The sequence below is a fragment of the Vidua chalybeata genome, chromosome 5, assembly GCF_026979565.1.
Source record: "Vidua chalybeata isolate OUT-0048 chromosome 5, bVidCha1 merged haplotype, whole genome shotgun sequence".
Lineage (NCBI taxonomy): Eukaryota > Metazoa > Chordata > Aves > Passeriformes > Viduidae > Vidua > Vidua chalybeata.
Window position 1 is genome coordinate 58,561,158 of NC_071534.1, and position 17,536 is coordinate 58,578,693.

At 36.8% G+C, this 17,536-nt stretch overlaps 1 protein-coding gene across 1 annotated transcript in view; it reads left to right on the plus strand.

Moving 5' to 3' along the window:
• COG5 (component of oligomeric golgi complex 5) overlaps positions 1–17,536 on the plus strand; it is a 174,040-nt gene that overhangs the window by 95,508 nt on the left and 60,996 nt on the right. The gene's annotated exons all lie outside the window — the stretch shown is intronic.

Below are 17,536 nucleotides of genomic sequence, written 5' to 3' on the forward strand. Positions count from 1 at the left end.
ACGTAACAAATCTTTTGGCTTCCAAATGTATTGATTGAATTTAACTTTTCCTTCTAACATTGCTGTTAAAATACATTAGATACTATTTTAAAATTGTAATGTGTCACAGGAATATGTAATACTAGAAGAAGACTTGTACCGACTGACAGTTAAAGATTTAACCATTATTTCTAGAACTTCTAAGCTACTACCTTTAATCCTTAAAAGGCAAATTTTAGAGGCTGTCTAGTTTGGATTTCAAAAAAGAAATTGGATGCTGAAAGAGTGTATGTAACTTTCTCTCTCCTGGAAGAGGGAAGTACTTTTCTAGTAATTTCATGCAGTGTTCAAAAGAGAACGTTCTCCTTCTACAGAATATTTTGCCTCAACATAGTTCTTCAGGTTATATTTTAAGCAACTGATATCTGTGCTTAGGATGATGTGCTGTAGTGGCAATCAGCCTTTAGTCTGCGAGCCACATGTAGCCCCTGGGGCTGGTGGCCCAGACTGGTGTGTGCCTCTGAGAGCTCCCTGTGTGCCAGGCCATGTGGCACGTGCCTTCCATGATGCTCCCCCAATACATTCCTGTGCACAGCCTTAAAATTGTTGCATCTGCACGCACTTTCTTGGTATCCCAGCACTTCCTGATAACCACACGTGTGCCGGCTCAGCCTCATGAGCAGCACAGGTTTCTCAAGAGTGAGTTCTGTCAGACCAGCTTAGCTTCCTTCTGTTAAAGGCTGTTCAGTTTAGAGGATGGAGGTGTGAAAGGTGAGGTCTGATATTTTGTCTGTAATAGTTCTTGACCTGAGGCATTTTCAAATTCAAACTGAGGAGGGATAATCTAGACTTAATAATAGTAAGGATAATCCTAAACTGTTACAAGATCAATGCACAAGAGTTTGGTAAACCGTACATGGTGTTGATTCTCTTCCAATATGGAAGAATTGTATCCAGTGAAGTTCTGCAGGGATTTGCCCCAGGGCTAGCACTATTCAGTGCTTGCATTAATGGTCTGGATGATGGAATACAGAATATATTTATTAAATTTGCAGGCTACACTTGTCTAAGAAGGATTAAGAGGTTTTGTAAGGACAGAATTAAAATGATCTTGTGAAATTGATTTGAAAAAATAGGATACTATTATAAAAGAACAGTGTAAGGCATTGCATGGAGAAAAGGAACAAGGGAAGTAAAGCATGGCTCTATAGCAGAAACAGTAGTGTGGATAGCAGACCTGCAGAAGGGTATTTTGATGTTATAGTGGATTACAAGCTGAATGTCAGCCATGTCAAGTAGATACAAAGGAGAAAAATATTAGACTGGGAGGTGTAAACAAAAGTATACCTGGAGTAATTTTTTTTCTCTACTCAGTAGAGTGACCTTTATACTCTACTCAGCCCTGGGGTTCTAGTAGTGAATTCAACATATCAGGAAGGATGTGGACTGACCTGAGAGGTAGTCAAGTGACAACCAGTGAAAGCTGGACTTATGAATAACAATTTGGGTAAATTTCTGCTAGGTGGTTTGTATTTTCATCTGCAGATAACTGTTGTTTTATAGAAGGAAAGTAAACTTGAACTCCTTCTGAAGATCTTTTCAATCTGTGTGGTAAATTTAGACATGGTGTCCTGGAACTGACACCAGAACTAATCATCCAGCACCCTGATTGCAGTGGGTGCTCACATAAGAGCTCAGCTGAGGGCCAACTCCCCAGCAAGTGTCGCATCTCTGACACACAGCAGGGCAGAGAATGTGGCCTATGGCCCTTCTTTGCACCTACACAAAGACAAGTGGCCTCCCCAGCCAGAAGGGTTGGGCATCCCTGTGTTTGCTTTATGATTTACAGTTGACATTAAAACCTCACATTTTTAATGGATTTCAGATTTCACTAATGGAAAATATTTGCTGCTGTAAACAAAGTGAATCACCTTGTTGATAATTCAATACTGTATTTCACACACTGATAAGTTTGTAAATCCATTGGCACACTACTTGATAGTGTTGAAGGGCATTCAATACCGGCAGTTTGCTCTCCCATGTATATAGACCAGTAGCATGCTTTGCAAGTGACAAAAGAAGAAGAAATCTTTGTGGTTTGTCAGAATTCTTAAAATCTGAATGATGACATTTTTAGGTAACTCTTACCTGGAGCCCTCTTACCTGCAAGGATATCAGTGGCTGGTTGTGATAAGCGAACTCCAAGAAAAATTAATAACATTTGTGTTAAAGAGAAGACAAAGAAACTTTTAAGAATAGCTAATAAATAATAAAAATTGCTGAAGAAAAAAAGTGTCAGGTTTCAAATTAGGAAAGCACAAATCATGAAATAACTGCTTGTTGGACAGGCGAATGGATATTACGTTTGTTAAATAGAGCAGGGAGGAATTTATGCTCTTGGAAACAAGGAATGGTGTCTGAAAAAAGGATGCTCCAATGAGTGCTGTCAAGATCCAAGTTTGAATAGTATTTTGTCCCAAGTAAAAGTGTATGTGTCAATAATACTAGATCTTCAGAAATACATGTAAATATGCATGCTTAAACTGTCGGTATTTACTAAAGCTTTTAAATTAGAGCATGAGGTTGAAATGGAGTGCGTATGTTTGTGGTTTGCTGGGACTCTCTGTATGTCTCAGAAATGCTCTACACACATTGTCATAAATAATCAAAGGAATTCTGTTGGCCTTTTGAGGGGTAATGTTCTCTAAGATACTGCAAATAATTTAAAAGGATCCAGTCAGGAATTTCTCTGAAAATATTTGTGCTGTACTCACTGCACCCACTCAATTGCTTAATATAAGATTGCGTTGAAAAGCTTGTGTGCAGATGTAGAGATAATAGTCATGTAAAGAAATGGTAGAGTATGGCTCACATTTTAGGAATTTAAATGCATGTTATGGATAGATAATATTTGTGTACAGTAGTTAACACATATATCCTAATAAGTTTTGAGGTTTTTTCTATATTGTTTCTTGAAAATTAGTTATACTGGAGGTGAGTGAAGATGGACAAAGCACTTGTGTTGATTAAATGGAGCTGCAGAACTTAAGCAGTAGGGCACAATGTAAATTTATTCATAAAAAACCCAGTGCACTGCAGATCTTAGCACTTGCAGTAACATAGCATCATACCATATTAATAAACTGAAAGGGACAGTAGATAATTTCCTTCAGTTGTCTGTCCCCCACATCTCTCCCTTCTATCAGCTGTACCTTTTCTCCACTGGAGATAGTGTCATTAGATTCAAACTGGAATTGTGTGGTTTTCATCTTAACTTATTTAGCGTGTGACAGCGTTATTGAAAATGTGTACGACATCCTGGTGATCCTAGTATGAACCTGTCTGAATACAGATGAAGAACAGTATTGCAAACTGAAGATCTGTTTCTGGGAATTCTTCAGAATGTCCATTAAAAAAAAAAAAAAAATCAGCCATTAGACATTTTGGCAACAGTCCACAATTTAAATGGCATTTCTTTATTTAGGATGTCTGTTTGACCAGAGAATGAAGACAACTTTTTTATATTTAGCTTAGTAACTAGAGGTACTAAATTATGTATGTATAATGTAAAAGCTAAAATAATAATTTATTTTTCTCAAAAAAGGGAGTATTTAACATCACATGAAACTTATCTAATGTCTACAGAGACCTTGTGTATAGTTTTATGTATCATTTAGTGTGTTTATTTTTTGTCAGTCCATGGGGATTTATTTACTGATACATAGCTAAGAAAATACAATTTTTCGCTGACATGCTCAGCTGTCATCTTTTGTTTAAGTCTTTTGCAAGCTGTTACAAATATCTGCATGTTTTTTAATGGGCCAGTTAATTCAGAGAAAGTACTAAATTGCAACATTTAATCAGATTAATTCTTGGTATTAATGATAAATCATTAAGCATCTCTTCTGATAATGTATGTTGCTCAGGTTTCCCATAGAGGGAAACCGGCTTCCAAGGCTGAGAAACTTTTAGGCATCTTCCAGAAATTCCCTGTGGCAAGTTTCATATTTACTACACACTGTTTTTCTATGCACAGGTGTGCATAGAAAAATTGGAGCTGCTGTTCTCTGATATTCTGTATTTTATGTTTTGAGTTGAGGGACTAACATTTTCAGTAAAAGTTTACCTGAATTTGGTCTGTTTCTTTACTTAAGATGACTCCATAATCTGTGTTACCGGAATTCCTTGCTGTTGCTGTTACCCCTCCAGCACTTTGTGACAGAGGTGAAGTGCCAGCATCAATGTTCTGCAGGTGAAGAACAGAAGCCGAGAGAGTGAGAGGTCTTGCACAGATTGATAATGTGGCTGACTCCAAGGTCTTGCCATGCACAGTATGGGTTGTGGTGGTGGGGAGTGTGGTGAGAGGTACAGGAGTGGGGTTCACAAAACCTCTTTGGTCTTCTGGGTGAACTAAGTGAGCTGAATTAAGCACTTGGTGAATTAAGTGCTGAAGATTTGGGATTTGCAGCAGAGATTTGATACAATGATTTATAGTCATTGTATCAAAACTGAACCTCAGAACACCTTTATAGCTCTTCTAGGGCTGGTTTTGCTGGGATTCACCAGTCACTACCTTTCCTGAGCATAAGTACCTGGGGCTATCTTCTAGGCATGGATGACTGCTTCTTTAACTGCACAAGTGATGAAAACAATGAAAGTGCTGGAGAAGAAGTGTTTAAAACACTGCAGGAAGTTGGAAGGAAGACCAGGGTAATCCTTAGCCTGAAAGGCTTTGCCTTGTGTCTCATTTGGGAGAGAGTGACCTGCCCTTGAGCACCAGGCAGGGCAGGGGTGGTCACACACTGCTGTGGCTGCCAAGGGGCTCAGGACTAAGGCATGGCACTGGGTGTTCTTTTACATACTTATCATTTACTTGTGGAGGCAAGACAATTAGTTTGTGTTTAGGGGTTGGATCTACATAATAAAGATGGTGTAGACGCAAGGGATGTGATATTCATGGGGCAAAGGGAAGAATAATTGCAGTCCAGAGTGGACAGTGTATTTGGGAAGTTCCGCTCTTGGCTCATTTTGTGAATTTAGGCCTGAGTGACTTGCTGAAAATCATATCTTACACAGCTGAGTCTGAACTCTAGGAGATTTTTTTTTTCTCCCTATAACTTAAAACCAGGCTCAAGTCATTGCAAGAACTGCTGTTTCACAGACTGTTCCTTAACTGTGCTGCTATTACTTCTTACCCAGAAATCCACATGGTTGAAACTGATGTTAAAAATAAGCTTTCCCAAACTCTGGTGATTTAAACATGCAAAGGGAGTAGAGGCAGCAAACAGCATCTTTTAGTATATAATTTCCCTTCTGCGGTTGCTCTGGCTGTGATGCAGGGGCAGTTTAGTTAGGCATTCCCCCTTGTCCATGCTTTCTTTTTTTTTTTTTTTTTTTCCCTTTTTTTTTATCTCCCCTTCTTTTGCTACTCAAAGTTATTTTTTAAAATAGAAATATAGAGGGCAGAAGCAGTGATTACTGCAAGAAGGTACTATGGAAACCTGTCACGACAACAGTTTCAAATGAAAGTGAATCTTTAGCTGCTTAAGAAGTCCATGTATTTGCCAGACTCTAGTGTCTCCTCTGCAGTCAGAGTTGAAGAGGAAGGAAGTGAATAGAGCAGTGTTGAGAGGAAAATAGCTTTTCACTTGGGGAAAATGCATTTCTGGGCTCAGCCTTGCAATTAGATAACCTGTGATGAACTTCTTATCTGGGACCTAAAATTTCTCAGTTATGTAATGTATTATAATGCTGTGGTAGCAGTATCATCCTTTATGGTTGATGATATATGTTTGCTATAAAATCTAGCTTGTAAGTGTTTCCAGATGTTTCTGTTTGTTTTTGTGGGTTTTTTTTTAAGAAGACATAGGCAGATGTATTATTCACAAAGCTCAAAAGATGGTGTTGCAGAGAGCAATAACTAAATAAATATATCTTTAGCACACATTTCAGTTGTGGATGTTGGTGCATATTTTTCAGATGGAAAATCAAAGCATGATGTGAATGTATTAGATCCCAAGTCACTTGATATTTGTTCTCTGTGCTCTTGCTAAAGAACACACCATCAAATAAGTTTTGTTGTTATTACTATAGCATGCAGAAGATAAAAAATTACACAAATCTGGTACTGGTAATAATGTTACAACTGATGGATTCACTTTGGTCTGTTTCAGCACTATGCAGATGCATAATAGTGCACATACATCTATCTATGTGTCCATATGAAGATTAATGTTTTTGGGTTAAAATAAATATTTGGAATGCCAGTGATTAATCATTTAAATATGGCACTTCCTGGGGATATTCCAAAAATGTTAGTTGAAATGCTGAAGTATTTTGTCTTTCTGTGAGCACTGAAGTTCCTGGGCATATTTTATAATGTTTGGTGGTCATGTTTGTTGCTGCTAGAAGTATTGGAAAGCAATATCTGATAAAAGAGAGTACATAAGGAAGGCTTACATTTTTTTTTTTTCAATTTTAAAAATACTGCTGTTCTTAAAGGATTATAAAGGGAGAAAAAGACTTTTTGGTGGAGAATTCACTCTGAACTAGTAAAATAATCTTTCATAGTGTGTAAATTTAGAAGAACAGAGGTTTTTTTTAAATACACAAAGGTTTTATTTTCACATTTTTTCCTAACGATTTTACTGCAGAGTTATGAAGCCTTGACAATAATAAACATGATGGTAGTCTCTTTTGTCCTGTGAGATCCTGATCTTTCAGATTTTGATGAGTCTGTGCACATTTATTAAAAGATATATACAGAATTAGAAACAGATTATGGGATTGTGCAGACTTTGTCTGCTCTGTGATGTAGAAAGCTTTATATCACTTTGCCATTGTGCACTTGCCCTATATAGAGGTAATTTAGGAAGCCTAATGCAATTGATGTCCAACTGTGACATGGTATTTTTATGAAAGTAAAACTCTTCACTGCTCCTAGCCTTTCTAAATGGTTAATCAAAGTGGATTGACAGATTATGTGTCTGGGTTTTTTTTTTTTTCTTTCTTTCTTTCTTTCTTTCTTTCTTTTTTTTTTCTGTGTAGGTGTTTGTGACTCATAAATGCAGAATTAGACCAAAAATCTGTGACTGGATAATGGAGTATTTGCAAGTACTTTATTGCATGTTTCAGTGCATCAAAACAAATAGCCTTCACTTTCCAGTGTTTATTTGTAAGGATTTATTATTGTGTGGCCCTGCTAATCTCATAATTTCTGTTTCTGTTTTTATGATAGTGCAAGAAAGTGGTTTATAAATAGTTTCTATAAATGGGTATTCCTGAAAATGCATCTGATCTGAACAATATTTTTATATAACTGTCTTTTATGGTAAAGTAATAGGTGAAAATTGAGAAGTCATTAATGTTTTATATCCCTTCACTCTGCTATGAATCACCACTTAGCTGGTTGCCAAAATCTTTGTATTCTGTTTAGTGACAATTTCATGGGAGGATCAGCTGGATAATTTTTAAATTCACTTCTGGTCCTTTTCTTTGGAAATTTATATCAATTAATTTGACCTGTTATCAACTAAACATGAAAACTTAATCTTCCATTGTAGATGATGTTTGAAATACGTATTAACTTAGAGTTAGATAATGCTTTTTGAAGAATTCAGTTGGCATTACTATTCCAAAAATTTTAGGTATTAATAAATTCTAAGGAATTACTAGCTATGCAGTGTGTGTGTGAGTGGGAAAAAAAGTCAGAATACCTTAGAAAGCTATTAAAAATGTTTTAGATCTCCCCACTGAGACTAGTTATTTTGAAATATGAAACACTTAGTTTGGTTTCATACCAATTAGTAAATGTCATTTGTGATCACTAAAAATTACTCCTCATAGAATATCCGTCATGAAAACACAGGATGTTTAATAATATTGAGTTCAGCTTTCTTTGCAGACAGAAATTATTTTAAATTAGAGGCTGTTCATAGTCTGTTTCTGTGTTCTGGTTGTCCATCTGTTTAGGTGTTTTCCCTGGACTGGAAAACTGTTAACCATTATGTCTTGGACAACTCTGACCACAGTGAGAAACTGAAACTGCACTAAGACTAGATAATACCTACAAGGGCAAGAATATATCTGATTCTAGTACTTTTAAGGTAATTAATGCAAATATGATGATGGATTCATCTATTTATATGCACAGATGCCTGGGTCACTGCTATGAACTACTCAGCTGTGAAAAGCTTTTTAAATAAACTATACTGTAGGGGCAGAATAAAGGAGACTGGGAACACTGTGTCAGTATGGAAACCGAGTTTAGGTCTCAAGGGCAGCTCCAAAGAGAAAGATATGAATGGAAAGAGCTGTTCTGAGAACAAGACTGCAGAAGGACTGGAAGATAGACTGGGGGATGGATAAGGTAGTGCAGTGAAATAAGGAAGTGGTGATTGCTACATACATACATTGCTACAGATGCAGAAAGGTAGGCTAGGATTAGATCTTGTTGAAAACAGTTCAGGTACGACTGGAACGGGAACCATGAAGGTTTTTCTTTATCAGACATTGCAGTATTTTAATCATATGGGTCTAATCTTTATAGAATGAGGTTAAATAAAGTCATCTTCCAAAGTCCTAGACTGTTTAAGGGTTATATACCAAATTGATTAAAATATTTCTCATTAGCTGTAGATACTGAAAGGTAAACAGCATATATGAAATTCCGCTAAATTCCAGGGATGTAACTGAGCAGAGACTGACGTGGGCTTTGGCTAGGTCTCTGTATAATACATCCCAGCCTTTTAAATTTTTACTTTGTATATCTGTGTTTCTTCAAAACTAAAGCTACACTGAGGTTCTTTCTCTCCAGATAAGATAGTATGTTACTGTTAAACGCCTCTCCCAGACTGTAATTCTATTTGTGGTTTGTACTGTTGACTGTTGATTGTTAACAGGTTCTGCAATAATGCAATTAGATGATCCATGAAGAACATACAAAGCATTAATAAGCCACATCTGCATAGAGCAGAGTGAAAAATATGATCGACTAGCCATGATACCCATTTGAAAAAGATAATATAATTCATTTTGCCTCTTTCTCAGGTTAAAAATCTGCTCTGTCTTAATCCTCTCAGAAAAAAATCAATGCTTCATTGTGTTCTTGATCTGCTACTCAGTGCCACATGAAATTCTGCATTATTGTACATTGTTACATTTATGGTAACAAAAAGATTTAAAGCTTTGGATAAGTTTGAAATGACATAGGGAACTGAACTGTATGTGGCATTAGAAAGGAGAAATCTTGGATCAAAATACAGCAGTCCTTGGGTGATGAATAATGACTGTGTGGAAGAAGAGGTGCACTCAGCTGCTTATTCTTCTCTTTCACCTCCCTTCTGTCCTTCTGCAGGCGGCACCCTCAGTAAGTTCCCATTTCTGTGAAGGTTTCAGAATGCATTGCTGGCTGACAGCTGAAGTGAGGGGTGAGGAACTGCCTTTTTTCAGTGGCCGAACTGGATCCCAGTGTCTGTGTTAGTTGCAGGCAAAGCTAGGCACAGTATTTCTTTTTCTGCAGAGGACTTCATATTTTTTTCCTTCATAGTAAAGTTTTTGTATGATATAGCTTTGCCCATCTGATTTTAAAGGGAGCGACCTTTTTTTTTAAAAAAAAAAAAAAAACTAGAAATATAAAAGTTATTTCTATAAATGTTGAGTCTGTAGCAAAAAGAGCTCAGTTTTGTCATGCCAGTGGACAAATTTACAAGAGAACTTGGAAGACTTAGGCTGCTGTCAGGGTGTGGGTAACACTGCCAGCACTGAAGACATGTTTTGATGTATACATGGGCTTGCTCTCTTTCAAGCTGGTCTCAGCAAAACTTGATGAAAATGACTGCACAAATCCATTGTTGCATTCTTTGGGAGCTGTAAGAACTAGGAAAGGAAAATGGAGCAGAAAGAGTGTCTTCTGGCTCATTCCTGAGCAGCCTGGTGTGGTAAACCCTCCTTTGAGCTAGCAGGTGGATTAGGGCATCTCCAACAGTCCTGGCAACCTACAATTCTTCACCAAATTATCTGCAGACTTTCCTGTACGTGTGCGATACAATGAATTTTAACTTTCTATTAAGAAGAAAAAAAAAATGTCTTAAAATTTTATCCAACAGCAAATCTGACCATGATGGAGGTCTGTCTGTAGTTGAGTATGGAAATATTAGCCAGAAAGAATTTAAAATAAAACAGCTTCTTAAAGTTCATTCTTTTTAAATACTTGAGGGCACTTCAGGGCTGTTGACAATATATGCACAGATTCCAGAAATGAGATGTCACTTGCATAGGTAATTATTATCTTGTTGCAAAGACTAGCAGGAGAACAAGAAAACCCAGATGGCTTGTGGTAGATATTTAAATCATTCAGAGCATACCATTTGAAGGATATTTTTTTCTGAGATAGAATTCAGGTTGGTTGTTTTGTGGTTTTTGGTTTTTTTTTTTGGTAAAGAGAGAAAAACATGTTAAAACCCTTCAGCAGCTAATTCCTAATGTTGATTGTTAAGACTGAGTTAAAAGTGAAACTTGACATTTCTGTCTTTTAATGGCTTTGTTGAACCATCTAATAGAGTGAGCACGTACATAATGATATTGTGAGGTGGAAGAAAACATCTGGTCACGAGCTTTTGTCCAAATGTCAAAATTAGTAATGAGATTTTGTGTCCTGACACTTCTGTTCTTCAGTAATAGGTCTTGGATCAGCAGGTGCAAGTCAGGGTTGCACAAGGACAGGAGAGATGCTGCAATCTCGCTTTCTGCTCTCTAAGCTTCATCAGCTGTGTTTTTAATAGAGAAACCACGTCTTCAGATGTGAACTGGTTTGTTATCAGTAAGGGCTTTAGAGATTGATCAAATTGTGTAAGAGGTGAGAGAAGCATTTTAAGAAGTTTGATTTGGCTCAGAGGCCCCCATTTCCATGTTCCCTGACTGGTTTTTGAAATTTTGTATAATTTCTACTCTTTAAAGACTTTATACACTTCCTACACTCAAATAGAGCATTGTGGGATAAAATCTGTAATTGTTATGGGCTAGTCAGTGTAGCTGATCTGTCCTCAGAGGTGCCAGATACTTTCTTTGAAATTGCTGTCACATTGATAGCCTCAGGCTTGGTAAACTTCGGAACATTGCTTGATGTTTCATGAGATAATTCTTTACAACAGTTCCTGATGCCTTTCTATCCCATTAGCTCTTAGCCATCTGTTGCTTTGATTACACTATAATGGTGAATAAGTGTTTTGGCAAGCTATTTAGCTCTGTTGAAAAATCTTGTTTCTTTGCTTTCTAGTATTTTATTGCTACTGTTTCTTTTTTTTTTTTTTCCCTCCTCAACCTTTGTAGTGCAATGCTTCTTGCTATTTCCTTCTTGTTATTCTAAGAAACAAAAGGCTGATCTAGTTTGAGGACATGATGAGGTTTATAACTGTGCTTTGTGGTGAAAAGTTCTCCTTTCGTGTGAAAGCCCTTCTACCAAAAGAGGTTGTGTATTTGAAACGTGGGCTCACAGAAGGTAGATGTTATAACCTTACCATATTTAAATGTTTGGCTTTGGGACTCTTGCCTCTTAAGGCTTAAAATATTCTTTTCTAATCTAGCCAGTCTGTCTAACTCACTATTACCTATGATATTTCTATAGCAAATCATAATATTTTAACCTCTCTCTCCTCCCAACACTGCAAAGACCAAAACAGGAAGATCTGGGATATCATTAGAAAGAAGCCTGTATTCTCTGGCTTTACACTGTCAATTTGACCTTTTCATTTATTGCTCAGGTTTTAGAGATGAACAGAGTAAAAGACAGATGGGATGATAATGAACACAGAGATGAGCTTCCCTAAGTAGGTTCATTTTTAGGAGTAGTGATATGTCAATTAATTTTTTTTTAGGCATGGACATTTAGAAATGGAATAAAATACTGGTTTTAGACTGAAACTGAATTTCATTTGCATTTAATTTCTACTTTTAGTTTTTTGTTACTTTTTGTACAATTAAAATAGCTGAGTTATGCCTCAAAGCAAGAATTCCAACCCTTCTTACTAAGTTACTAATTCTGCTCAATAGGTCATTTTACCTTGGCTGTGACTTAGGTGGCCAAGTTTTCTTCACTGCTTACCTGCTTGAGCTCTTTAAATCGAACTGCAGCTTTTCCTGAAGTAACTTTTCATTTTTTTACTTCTGGTGTCTGTAAGAGATGGCTAAGAACCGGGTAGCTGCAAGCGCTTGCAAAACTTCCTTAATCACTTGGTCTTTAAGTAGTACTTCTCATTAGGTAATGTTATTTATGCAAAAGGTACTGGAAGGAGGCAGCATGTTGTAATGGTAGTGAGAGGGGAGAAGGGGCACATGCTGTAAAGGAACATCTGACTGGGGATTTACAAGGTCTTTTTTGGACCTTGTAAAGCTGTGCTGTGTTGGAAATCGCAACTGGTATCTCCTACAAACAAAAAGAGGCAGTAAACTTTTAAAAGTTAGTGAAATAGCTCCCAATATAGCAAATCTTCTGTCAAATGAAATTAGTTAATACTAAATGTCAGTCAAAGATCGTCAGAAGTATAATCTGGAAACTGCTTTTGCACTTACGCTGTAAGGACTGCAATAGTCTTTTGTATTCCTTGTCAGAAAACATACATTAGTTTACAAGTTTGGTTTTTTCAGTGTGCATCCTGTTCTGGGATTGTTGTGTTTTAGTGCTGATTATTTCTTCATGGTTAGGGAATGTTGTAGTATTACTTGCTCGCCACATTGTCAGACCACTCTGTTTAAGTGATTCCTGGACTAATTAGTAATTACAAATCTTCTTCAACTAAGCAATGTATGTAATTATTTTTGAGCTGTGTTACACTTCTACTGATTGTTTGTGGGACATGGTGTATGTTTTGCAAAAGAGGTAATGATGTGACAGCACACTGAAATCACAGCTGTCTGTCCATCTATCAGCCTGACACAGCCTCTCCTGAACCCGTTACCTGTTCTCTGAAAAATGATAAAGATTTTCAATCAGAGCCACTGTTCTGATTTTAATAAGCAAAATAGAAATGTCCTTTTATGCATTAGTAGCTATGGAATGTAATTTCTAAGTGAGGGACTACTCCAAGTTTGACTTTTCTGTATGTGATTCTTCTAAACTGTGAAAGAGCATTTCCTTGGAGACCTGTTCTGATTACTGGTGGTGCAGGTACTTGTGAAATTTAGCTGCATGAAAGTTACCAGTTAATTGTATGTGTAACACTACTTCTTTGTGTAAGTAGTAGCAGTTGTCTCAGATAAACCATAAATTGTCTCAGACTGACCATAAATATTTTTGCCAATTAACACATTTTCATTTGAGAAGGAAGTTTATAGTCCACACAGGTGAAAATCTTGTGGCATGGGATCTTTGGGACAGATTTGTACCAGATAAAGAAATCCTGTACCCTGAGAAGGTGGAGTATAAGTTTGGAAGCTGTGTTTGAAGCACTTGAGCCATTAGTTTTGCCTGTTATACAAGTTTCTTATTTATGGTTCAGCCTTATGTTAGGAATCTTCCTGTCCCCAAATTAGCTCAGTGTCATCACCACTCTCCCTTGGAGGAGCAGGTTTGCTGGTCCAAGCTGCATTTCTAATGATGAAGAAGATTATTGCTCTCTCCTTAGCCGTGCTTTCAGAAGATTTTTCTGATAATACTAGTGGCAATCATAAAATAAAAGACTACAATCTTGGCCCTTATAATATAGTTGTAATATGGGCAGTTGACAAAACAAAATTGCTTTGTTCCATCCTAGGAGATACTTTCAAATTAGAAATGCAAGATATATTTATTTAAGTCTTTAATGACATTTCTGTTTAGTCTTCACAGGGTTATTATCTCTGTGGGAAAGGAAGTGACCAAAATGGGGTTATGCTCTGAGAATGACTGTAGCTGCCATGCTGGCCTGGACAGCATCTCCTGGGTTATTAAGTCCAGTCACCTGCTCTTTGAAACAACCACACACTGTAATTGTGAAAAAACCCACATTCATTGTAATGACTGCATGACACTTATTTTTCAACTTGTCTATAATCATCTACAGAACCAAATGGAATGACATGGGATAAAGTTAATCAGAAATTATGTCAATAAAATGAATGGTTCTCATTCATAGAGAAAATTAGCAAATACATCTGGTATGAACATCTCTTCATAGTTTCTGCTGAATGAGTATCTGTTTTGCAAAAATACAAATTGAAATAACCATACCTTCTTTTAAAGTGGTAACTGGTATCAACCTTCTGACCAAGCTATTTAATCTACTGTCTGACGGATACTGAGAAATTCTGATGTTTTAAAATATTTATGAGACTTGTTTCATGGTAGAACTAGGTTTTGAGCATGTTAATTTTTATTTTATTTTCTTCATATATTGAACTGATGACTCACTGAGTCTTCTTAAGCTCTTACATTTGTGGAATTTAGCTTCCATGTATCTGTAACATACTATGTTGTGACTTACCAGATGGAGGAATGCTTTGAATGGAGAAGGGTATTATTGGTGGACTTAATGCCATCTCTCCTTAACTCCCAGATGCATAATAATTTTTGCAATCTGAAGATAGCTGTAGTTAATTTTTGAGTAGGTAGTGTTGTTGCCCTACACTTTGTGGGGTCATGTTTATACTTCCCTTGTGTATGCTTGTGTTTATGCACTTAGATTATCCTGTACTGCTAACATATTACTAAATGCTCTTCTGTTTTTCTTTGCCCTCTACTCTTTTGATTGCCATAGCTTCAAGTTTATGGCAAATGTACAATTTTTTTACAGACAGAGATTCTAAGGGGAGCACTTTAAAATTGCTAAGTGTGGTTGCCTGCAGTGGCAGACAACTTGGTTATAAAGTACTGCTGATGAACTCATTAAATTCCATCTCAACAGTAGTTATATTATTTTCCATATTGTTCCTGTTGGATAGCTATTCTGAGTATTATTCTCTGATGTGATTCCCTTTTCCACTGTTGTAGTCAGTTCTTTTTAAAGTCAGTTCTTTTTCAAATGCATGCTTTCCTCTTGATAAAAATTATGGCAGCTTTTCAAATCTCAGAACTGTTTAGCTTTAAGCTTTCTCAGGTAGAAGGAAAATATTAGGGAAAAAGTTTTATAATAACATCTATTAGTAGAAACAAATTCTGAAATACTGGCTCTCAACTGTCCAGTGTATGTTAATGATAAACAGTTTAACTTTGAGATGTATATGCAAGCCTTAAAGTATAATAATTAATTTCTGTCCTGTTTTTCAACATTTTCTTTTCACATAATTTTTGTCCCAAGGCAGGGCTTCATTTTTGTTTTAACATATTGTCTAAACCTAGAAACTAGCTGTGCATAAAAATTTCCATTCTCTTAGGATTAGTCATAAACCAACAATGGACTGTTATATAGCCTGTCTGGGGCATATGAAACAATAACTGCTTCCTGAGGTGAGAAAATTACTGTAAATGAATCAAATAAAATAATACACTTTGTTCTACCTTGGCAGGGGTTTGATATGTCTCTAATTCCATACAAGATGAATACATGAGCTAGGAGCCCTCTGTCTGTGGCCATGTCCATGATTTAAAGCAAGTAAGAAATAGGTCACCTGCATAATCTTTGTTCCATTCTGATGTTAATTTTGGTACTAGATTTGGAAGATACTTTGAGTGAATAGAAGGTTTCCATGATTTTGTAATTTGGTTTGAAACTTCTGGCTAAAACCATTTATTTTGAAATATCGCTCAGGCTGTCTTGGTGCATGTTTTAGTGTCTTTCTTGCCCAGTAGCTACAGAGTTAGTTTGCTAAACTGTGATGTGGTAGCTCTAAGACTGATTTTTTGCCTGCAGTTATTTGTGCCTGTATTGCCTGCTTGTCAGGAAAATAAGTATCTGGCCATTGATTATTTAAGGGTAGACAGTGCCCAGCTCACCTTTCGATGCTGTTCTGTTTTTTTACTATTTAATATATGAACATTAGAGCCTGACTAAAATCTAGTTGAGTGCTCTTGTAGTAATAGTAAGATATTGATTTTGTATTACTGATTCTCTACCTAGTTTCATAATTGTGTAGGTATTCTGTAAAAACTAGAACAATTTAGGAAAGGCTGGTAATTGAAGTGTGTCTTTTCTATCTTTTCTTCCTTTCAGTTTCATTCTCTTTCTTTCTGCCAGAGTATTTTCATTCTATTCCCCATCTTCTTCCCATTTATATTTTCTTTCTCTTGTTCATTCTGTCCCCAAATTCCCTTCTTGCATTATAGTACTCTTCATTTTCTGACATCCCATTAATCTTCCAGTCTTTATGGCTTACTTTCCCACCTCCACAAGCACACCCACAGGATGCTTAGAAATTTTACAGCATACCCAGTTGTCAAAAAAACTAAACCTACAAGTCCCAGACCCGTAATACTATGCTGGGAATGCTCATTAACTCCCACGCTGTTTGGAAAAAGAAACTGGTATAGTTAGTATAAGGTCTGCAAACCATAATATATGCCTAATATTCCTTTGCTTTCCAATAAACCTGGGAAGTCCTCATGGGAAAGAAGATGGGATCTGGCTTTTTTTGCTTTAACTGTGGTTTTGATCTTGCAGGAATGCTAGAAAAAATGGCACAAATGTGCAGCTGTAGGGGTGTGACCTCTGAAACATTGGGTTTGAGAACGCATTGTTTGTCAACACATCAGAAAACCTGGTGCCATAGGTGGATGTACCAGAAGTGCATCCTTAGCACAGCAACCGCACCATGGCCAATGCCAAAGTGGGCTTTGCAGTGGGGAGTGCCGGTGGTCTCACAGAATTACAGAATCTCACAGAATCACAGAATTCTCAGATGCTTCTGTCCAGTCTGACTGCCAGCATTTCTGTCAGACCATGTTCTTTTCTGCTGGCAGAAGTGACTAAGAAAAATGACAAAAGACCGCATCTCTAATATGTGTATGATCAACTGATTGCCCCCTCCACTAATTGCCTGTAAATGCTAATTAAAAAAGCAGTATTCAGTGTATGGATGACAGTGCTTAGTTTCCAAAGGCAATAATTTGAGGCTTTTCTCTTGCTAAATAGCACCCATGCCAGTGTTTAGTGTTGCTAAGTGGAATTATCATCAAATTTAATCTTTATCAGAGGTCTCTTAGACAGTGGACCTGGACATGTTTTGGACAGTTTTCACTCCCCTGTGTTCAGTAGTTTTTTTTTTTTCCTTTTTTTTTTGGCAAGCTCAGGAAATAATCACTGGATTGTTTTATTTCTTAGTTCTTCTGTGAGGAAAAATGAAGTTATTGTCAGCATTAGAAAGAGAAGTGTAGAAATACAAGCTTAAATTTTGCAGTAGTCAGTAGTAAGGGCTTGACCTGCTTGCTTCTTCTTATCATTCATTAGTACTTTTTTAAAGCCTGTATCACATTTAATTAACTATTTGGGACTTAACTGACAGTAGTGTAACAAGCACTGCATGTTAAAGCAATATTACCAGCTACACCATAGCTGAATACAGCTGTACTGCAACTAACCCCAGAATTACTGGATCAGTCACTGATAACCCACCCCAGGTTAGATACTGCCAGCAGTGCTTCCAGTTCCTT